The 8,776-nt window shown below is 38.7% G+C and overlaps 1 long non-coding RNA gene across 1 annotated transcript in view; it reads left to right on the forward strand.

The window, feature by feature from the left end:
- The first annotated feature begins 2,356 nt into the window (after positions 1-2,356).
- The window catches only part of LOC307171614, a 457,352-nt gene continuing 450,932 nt past the window's right edge, over positions 2,357-8,776 (forward strand). Inside the window, exon 1 of the long non-coding RNA XR_013823575.1 lies at positions 2,357-2,893. This is a non-coding gene — a long non-coding RNA (uncharacterized lncRNA). The remainder of the gene's footprint in view (positions 2,894-8,776) is intronic.

Genomic DNA, 8,776 nt, shown 5'->3' on the forward strand with positions numbered 1-8,776 from the left:
ACAGCTACTCAGCATAATAATAGCGAGTGTAAATAGCTTAATTGTACGAATCCAGTCAGTGATAGCCGTCTGTATTTAAAGCAATTGAGTTTCTGTGTCGTAAGTTCACATTTAAAACATTATTGTTGTAAATGAATGCTCAACCAGAGGTGCCATGCTGGTGTACTTTACATTAGTCTACAATACTGTAAGTTATGCGGTTTTGGAACAACGTGATTGAACGCCAACGAACAGTGCGCAGATAAAATAGTTGATCACTCGTTCTGTGTTTAAATGAATGCGATTACCTGATTCTGTCCTAAGTCATATACATGTCATATACTCAGCTAATGTGTCTTTGATTTTTAGATCATGAAGGGGTAAACTGTCAGTGCTGGTCTCACTGATCCCACTTCTGAAAGTCTTCTTGCGTCCTCAGCTGCGAGGCAAGTATCAGTACAATGTGTTATTTGAGTTTCTTAATCTTATGATATTCTTTTTTCTGATGAGGTTGAATTTATATTTCTAAGACAAAATGTTTGCCATAATGACAGAGTGATGTCAATCTTGATAAAGCACAGTAACTGCACTTCAAATGAACTCTGAAAGATTTCTGTCACGTAACTTAAAGTATATTCCCTTAAAACTCTGACACTCACAAAGTATGGTAGCATACAGGTACCAAATGTCAATATGAAATGTAACGTGCAAAATGGCAATGCAATGTGTAAAATGGCAATGTATTTCTGTATTTATATTTACATTTTCTATATGATATGTGCAACATCTGGAGCAAAAAAAATATTCAAAATCAATAATATATTAATTTGCATTACTACACTAGCTTTAACATAAAATTAAAACATACATTTGACAATTTTATAAATTCAAAAATAAAAAATGAAATGTATTACAGAAATTAGATGTTTAAAATGTTCAAGCAAATATTATAGCAAAATTATAATTTAGGTTATTTTTCCTAGTTGCTTTTATACTCAAAAGTTAAGGCACTTGATGCAATGATCGTCTCGGAATCCTTTTTTTTAAAATCCAGATTAAATTTTGCCATGTTCATCGCGGGTATTTAATAAAAATGCAATCATAAGTGTCTTAAATGTGAGTGTAAATGCAATTAAGAAAAATAGAATTTAAATTATCATTTTGCTACAATTTTACGTTGAACATGTTTAACCCTCTGGGGTCTGGGGTGTTTTTGGGGTCCTTGAGATGTTCTGACATGCCCTGACATTTGTGCTTTTTTCAGTTACTTATAAACATATTAATGGCAAAGGTGTAAATTCACTCTATATAGCACAAACAGGACTTCCATAATATGTGAGCCACATGTATGTACATGTTTTCATTTTTGAGAGAATAATGTTTATGCATGGTTATCGAAAAAAATAAAAATTAAAGTTTCTGAAATAAGGCCACAAAACACATACTAAATATGTGGCAATAAGACTTTTGACTAATGGATTTCATCGCCTAGATTTTTTTCTTCAAAATGATATGAAAATCATCCTGCCTAATCATTCACAAAAAAACGATACATTGATTTTAGTTTTGTGAAACACTTTTAGTTTGGAAAGCCAATATGCGGATGGGGCGTAAACGCTCCAACAGCATCATACATATTTAGTAGTTCACACCTGGTGAGACTACGTCCCTGCATACTTAATGAGCCATTCATTCAGGTGTGTCACCTATAGCTAACTTAAATATACAAGCTTCATAAAAATGATCATTCTAGGAGAAAATTTCAGAAGGCATTTAGAGGCTTTTGCATCTGAACTCTTCATATACACACACACACATATATATATGCATGCACATACATACTTTATAATCTTTTCAAAACTAGTCAACGTCTTTCAAAACTAAAGTATACATTTTATCATACGTATTTCAAAGTAAAGGATTCATTAGTTAGTTGATGACTTTATTTTTGACAAAACACATACAGTATATATTCCTCATCTCAGTATAGCAATAGAGTTTGCTAAAAGCTGTTCATTCAATACAGCAGTATTTGAAAATCGATCATATTTTGTAAAATTACATTTATATTTGCATTTATGTCAAAACCTAGACACTTTTAAACATCAAAAGGACATTTATTAATATGTATTCGTGTCAAAATGACAAATAAACAGATTTTCCTATTCAATTTTGCATGGAAACGCTTCCAAGACGCTTGCGTGTCGCGTGAAAAATAGGCGTCGGTTCTATTTCTAGAATGCACGCGTTTTCCACGCGGCTCGTGCCGCGCCTGAGACGCGCGTCTCACACAGGCAGTATGCAAACTCTAAACTGTTAACATGGATGGGAGCCGAAATAAAAACGGACACGCCACGCATCCAGTGTTTCACCGGCCTTATCCAGCGGATGTGGGCGTTTCACAGGTTTGTATGGATCGCCTCACATTTGCGTTTGAATAGCGCGGTCTCCGTAGGCGGAGTCACATTAAAACTTAATTAGCTGAGATGAGAACGACTGACATCTCTCTCTTTACATACATATTATATAAACTGTGAATATTTGTTTTTTATAAAAATTACTTCATTTGAAAGAAGAGAATTCAAGCTTCATGCCTGTGTGACTGTATGCCTGTTTGACTGAGTATTCGCTGAGTTACAGTTCATTTTCAGACGCGTTTCAGAATTGACTTCACTGACGGAGAGTAGGCAGAACTCGCATCATGTTTATTTTTCTTTATTTGGCGAAAAGCACAACACTTTGTTTTTATTATGAGCATACACAAAAAAAATACACACTAAACAGGATCGATTGATGTATAACACAAGCATATAAGATAAAAATTTATATTTTTTTTTTATATTTTTTTTGCACTCATACGGAAAAAAACGTGCCTATCGCGCCGGCGCGACAGCCGACCTCAGGGGGTTAAAGGGTTAGTTCACCCAAAAATGAAAATTCTTTCATCAATTACTCATCAATTACGAGCTTTCTGACCCCCCATAGACAGCTAAGCATCTACCACTTTGACGCTTTAAAAGGTTTCTAAAGTGATTGTAAAACTAATCCATATGAATTGAGTGTTTTAGTCTAAATTTTGTGTTCCTTTATGATGAACAGGTTGAATTCATCAATTCAAATCAGATACGGTAAAAGGAAGCTCTAGCATGTTCGCTTGACATGCGAAAACAAATGAGGTTCATTCTCGTGTGTTGCGCAGCACGTTTGAGAAAGAGGTTTGTTCTCATGTGTCAAGCATGTTCGGTTGAGCTTCTGAAATATGTTCATCATATAAAGCGATCATGTCTCTTATGAAAATTTGAACTACGGTAAACTGCTCGATTCAAATGGATTGGTCTTACGATCTCTTTATGAACTTTTTGAAGCATCAAAGTTTTAGTTGCATGGACTGTCAATGGGGGGACAGAAAGCTCTCAGATTTCATTAAAAAGATCTTCATACAAGTGTTCCAAAGATGAACGAAAGTCTTACAGGTTTGGAACAACATGAGAGTGAATAATTAATGCCAGAGTTTTTTTTTAATTTTGTGTGAATTATGCCTTTAAACATCTCTAATCATTTTTGTAATATGTTTAAATTATATGTTAAAACAAGTGTAGGAGATGGCTAATTTAATTATATTATTGAATTTGTATTGTCACTTTGCCCCAAACATTGCACATATGGTATGGAAAATGTAAATTTAAATAAGAAATACATTGCCATTTTATATATTACATTGCCATTTTGCATATTAAATTTCAAAATGTCTTTTGATACCTGTATGCTACCATAATAAAGAGATTGTAAAATAATTTGAATTGAGCAGTTTAGTCCACGTTTTTCTGTAGAGATACGATCATTTTATATGATGAACAGATTTAATTTAGGCTTTTATTCACATATAAATATTCATCAATTCACACATCAGTTGCGGTAAACGGAAGCTCAAGCATGTTTGCTAGACGTGCGAAAACCGATGCTGTTCATTCTCGTGTGTTTTGCAGCACGTTTGAGCTTCCGCAAGTGCGGTTGAGCTTCTGTTTGTCCAATGTTTAAATGTGAATAAAATCCTAAATTTAATCTGTTTATTATACCAAGCGGTAGTCTCTTCAGACATTTTTTACTAAACTTCTCAATTCAAATGGATTAGTTTAACATTTTACTTTTCTGGGTATTTTATATGAAGCTTTAAGTGAATAATTTAAAACTTAGTGGAAAATGTAAAAATGCAGAAAGTTTTTTTGTGTGTGTGTGTGAAACTTGTTTTCTTATCTGCATTTCAGTTATTTCAGAAAATGGACCGAATGCATGCTGTGGTTGATTTAAGGTGTTTCCAGGATTCCTTAAAGGTATAGTTCAGCAAAAAAATTTAATTCTGTCATTAATTATACACCCTCATGTCATTCCGAACCTGTAAGACCATCGTTTATCTTCGGAACACAAATGAAGATATTTTTGATGAACTCCAAGAGCTTTCTGTTCCTCCATTGGTAGCCTACGCAACTAATACATTCAAGCCCCAGAAAGGTAGTAAAGACACCATTAAACTAATCCAAGTGACTCCAGTGGTTTAACCTCAATTTTAGGAAGCGATGTAAGCTTTGTTTTGCCAAAAAAAACAAACAAACAAAAAAAAAACATAAAACATAATTTACCTCTACTCTATTTACAAAATAATATTATCTAAAGCACATTCACGGAACAACACCCGGTCTTGAGTCAACACAATTCGCATGCGTCGTAGTGCTCCCCCTACTAAATAAAATGGTAAATTGTGTTTTTTGCTAAAACAAAGCACCTGCATTGCTTCATAAAATTGGTTAAACCACTGGAGTCACATTACTTCAATGATGTCTTTCCTATCGTTCTGGGCCTTGAATGTGTTAGTTGCATTGCTCCCAATGGAAGGACAGAAAGCTCTTAGAATTTCATTAAAAATATCTTTATTTGTGTTCTGAAGATGAACAAAGGTCTTATAGGTGTGAAATGACATGAGGGTGAGTAATTAACAAAATAATTTTCATTTTTGGGTGAACTAACCCTTTAAGTAAAATTATTGAGGTTGGCTAAGCTGAAATCCGTTATAGAAGCACATTACATGGATGCCAAACGAGATGTTGCAGGATTTGTAGTTCACCCAAAAAATGAAACAGTCAATGGGGCCCCATTGACTTCCATAGTATGAAAAATATTCTATGGAAGTTAATGGGGCCCCATCAACTGTTTCATTTTCAATTCTTAAAATATCTTCTTTTTTGTTCAAGTAAACAGATTTGGAACAACTTGAGGGCGAGTAAATGACAGAATTTTCAGTTCTAGGTGAACTATCCCTTAAGTCTAGAGGTCAAATTTGAGCTTGTCATTGGGAGTATAAATTTAATAAATGTACGTCTGTCTTTTCTAATATTGATTCTTCATTATGTTCAGGAAGAACTGGCTACATCTCAACCCACTGTGCAGATCTTGGGAACTTCTTGACTGGACGGGTCTTCAGTGAGAGGAGAATCTTCAGCAGTGTAAAATCTGAAATTGCCGAGCAGTTCGGGTTGGAGGATGGTGTTTTAAAAAAAAGTAAAATAAATGCCAAGGGTATTGTGTGAAAATTTGGGGGAAAAAACATGTCTAGCTTTGTTGTAGATGAGAAAATATATTTTATCTACTGTAACATTTTAGTGTAATTGCATTTTAAATTCTTTCGGATCTTTTTAAAGAAGTGATATTCTGTTAATTTTGCTAAGTCTTTATTGTATTGTGAAGTCTTTTATGTATTTACACAAAGAAATACTTTACTGTAAGTTGGAATGAAAGTATTCAAACATTCATATGTATTTGATATGTATTTACAGAAATTATTAAATTGATGCCTTTTGGATTCAGATGTTGAATGTGCTTGTTATTCAATAGAAAAATAGCCTTTAATAGTTCTCGTAGGAACAAATTTGACACAGTTAAGGTACAAAGGGGCTTGTCACTGGGGTGGTACCTTAAAAGATCGAATTTGTACCTTTGATAAAGGTACAATATTGTACCAACAAGTTTTAAAAAACAAAAGGTACATTTTGGTTGCCCATGGTACAAATCATGTCCTTTAAGGTACAAACTGGAATGGAACAAATTTGTTCCTCTATATTAAGGTACAATTTTGTACCAGTAAAAGGTACCGCCCCAGTGACAAGGGTTTGTACCTTCTTTGGTACAAAATTGTACCTTTTTTTCTGAGAGTGTACAGCAACACAAAAAAGAGTGTGTATGGGACTCCACGACGATGTGGGTACAAATGTCTCCCGCGCGCGTGGATTCCATACGGGCGTTGGTCTCCAGAGCGAAGCTAGGTCACAACCACACTGTGAAGCAGTTTCAGAGACTGCTGGGGCTCATGGCAGCAGCATCCAATGTCATACCTTTTGGCCTGCTTCACATGAGACCCCTACAGTAGTGGTTGAGAGCCAAGGGGTTTTCCCCGAGGGGAAATCCATTCCGTATGATCAGGGTAACCGCCGGGAGGGGATCAGCCTACTTTTAGTAGCACCCCGCTGGCCGACCCAGGTATGGTTCTCGGACATTGTAGCACTGCTGGACGGCCTCCCGTGGCAGGTCCCTCTGAGGAGGGATCTACTGTCGCAGGCAGGGGCCACAATATTTCACTCTCGGCCAGAGCTGTGGAACCTCTGGGTCTGGCCCCTGAGGAGGCTTGGTACCTAGAGTCTGGCCTCTCAGCAGGTGTTTTCGAGACCCTACTCAGCTCCAGGGCTCCTTCTACCAGGAGACTGTACAGCCTGAAGTGTACATTTGTTTTCCACTTGGTGTAGAGAGCGTGAGGTGGATCCAGTTAACTGCCCAGTGGCTTCAGTGCTGGAGTTCCTCCAAGATCGTTTCTCCGCCGGTCTTACCCCGTCCACACTTAAGGTGTATGTGGCTGCCATCTGGGCTTTCCACTCGCCTGTAGGTGATGGGCCCTTGGGAAAGCACCATCTGGTTGTACGTTTCCTCCGTGGGGTTCGGAGGATGAGGCCTGCGGCTCACTCCAGAGTCCCAATTTGGGACCTGGCGGTGGCACTTGAAGGGTTGGCTGAGGCCCCCTTCGAGACACTGCAGTCGGCTGAGGCAAAGAACCTGACCCTTAAGGTGGCCTTTCTCCTTGCTATCACCTCTCTGAGGAGGGTGGGGGATCTCCAGGCCTTGGTTATAACGCCAACTTGCCTGGAGTTTGCCCCTGGCGCAGTTAAGGCCATCTTACATCCTAGACCGGGCTATGTGCCCATGGTGCCGTCTAGTGTGGCACGGTCAGTGGTTCTTCAGGCCTTCCATCCTCCACCTCACGTGACGGCGGAAGAGGGGAGACTTCACATGCTCTGCCCAGTCAGAGCCCTAAGAGTGTACTTGGAGAAGTCTTCTCAGTGGAGGAAGTCAGACCAGTTGTTGATGTTCTTTGGTTCACCCAAGAAAGGGCTGCCTGCATCTAAACAGACAATCAGCAATTGGATTGTCCAGGCTATAGCCACGGCTTATCAGGTGCACAATTTGCCTTCACCTATGACTGTGAGGGCTCATTCCACCAGGGGCATGGCCTCCTCGGTGGCCCTCCTTTCTGGCGTCTCGCTTCAGGAGATCTGCGAGGCGGCCGGGTGGGCCACCCCGCACACCTTCATACGTTTCTACAGTATGCAACTCCCTGTGACGCCTGGCGCCAGAGTGCTCTCGTCCTAAGTGTGTCTGGTCTTCCAGCTTCATACTAAGCCGGCGTGATTACGGTGTGGCATAGTGGGCATTACGTTCCCTAAAGTGTCGTCACGACGACGACGCAGTGCGAGTTCCCTCGAAGGGGAACGTCTCGGGTTACGACTGTAACCCTTGTTCCCCGAAAATGGAAGGAGACACTGCGTCTTGTCGCCACACCTATCACTTGCAGAGTGCTTGCTTCATCGCAAAGGAGCTAACGTGTGTTTGTGCCAGCGTCCCTTTGTATCTTCCGGTTATGCCGTCATCTACTACGTCATGACGCAGCACCAATCAGGATTGGACAGATTTCATTCATGCTTCAGATGCGCTACGCTAAGGCCGTTCCCCAAGGTGTCGTCACGACGACGACGCAGTGTCTCGTTCCCTTCTCGGGGAACAAGGGTTACAGTTGTAACCCGAGACGTTTTTTTTGAAGGGGCAAGAGTGTGAAAGTGAATTTTACATGCCTGACTGAACAAGTAGCTTAAAACTTTATTGATAAAAAATAACTAGGGAAGCATCGAAATGCAAATGATTCTTATTTTATCAGCTACTTGCAGTGTAAAAAAGCGATTGATAATGGATAGTGTATATCTGGTAACAAGGTTGCACTGCTGTCTGTCTCTTTATAAGAGAGTTTTTTTTTTTAATTTATAGCAACACAACAGCCATAACGTAGTAATAATCTGCGTAGAAAAATATATGGAAACTCCTGAGTTGTAATCAGGGGCGATTCTAGGATTTTCATTTTAGGGGGGCTCAGCCCCCAACGAGGGTATGATTTAATAAAAAAAAACAAAAAAGTTAGTTTATGGTCTAATGCTCATTATTAACTAGTTTCATTCATTCATCCAGTAACATGCATATGGCAGGGTTTTATAATCACTATAATCACTATAATCAATCGAATGTGAGGTATTTAGGGTGGTTCGGGGGCATGCTCCCCCGAGATAATTTTGATTTCTCTGATCTACATATGTGCATTTTAAGATGTTTTGAAGGCCAAAAAAATTGGATAACAATAGCTTTAAAACCATGTGCGGGCAGCTGTTTATTTTCTCACCTCATCAGCATCACACTCTTTTTCTCTGTTTTT

Source organism: Squalius cephalus (genome assembly GCF_949319135.1).
Source record: "Squalius cephalus genome assembly, chromosome: 14".
Taxonomy (NCBI): domain Eukaryota; kingdom Metazoa; phylum Chordata; class Actinopteri; order Cypriniformes; family Leuciscidae; genus Squalius; species Squalius cephalus.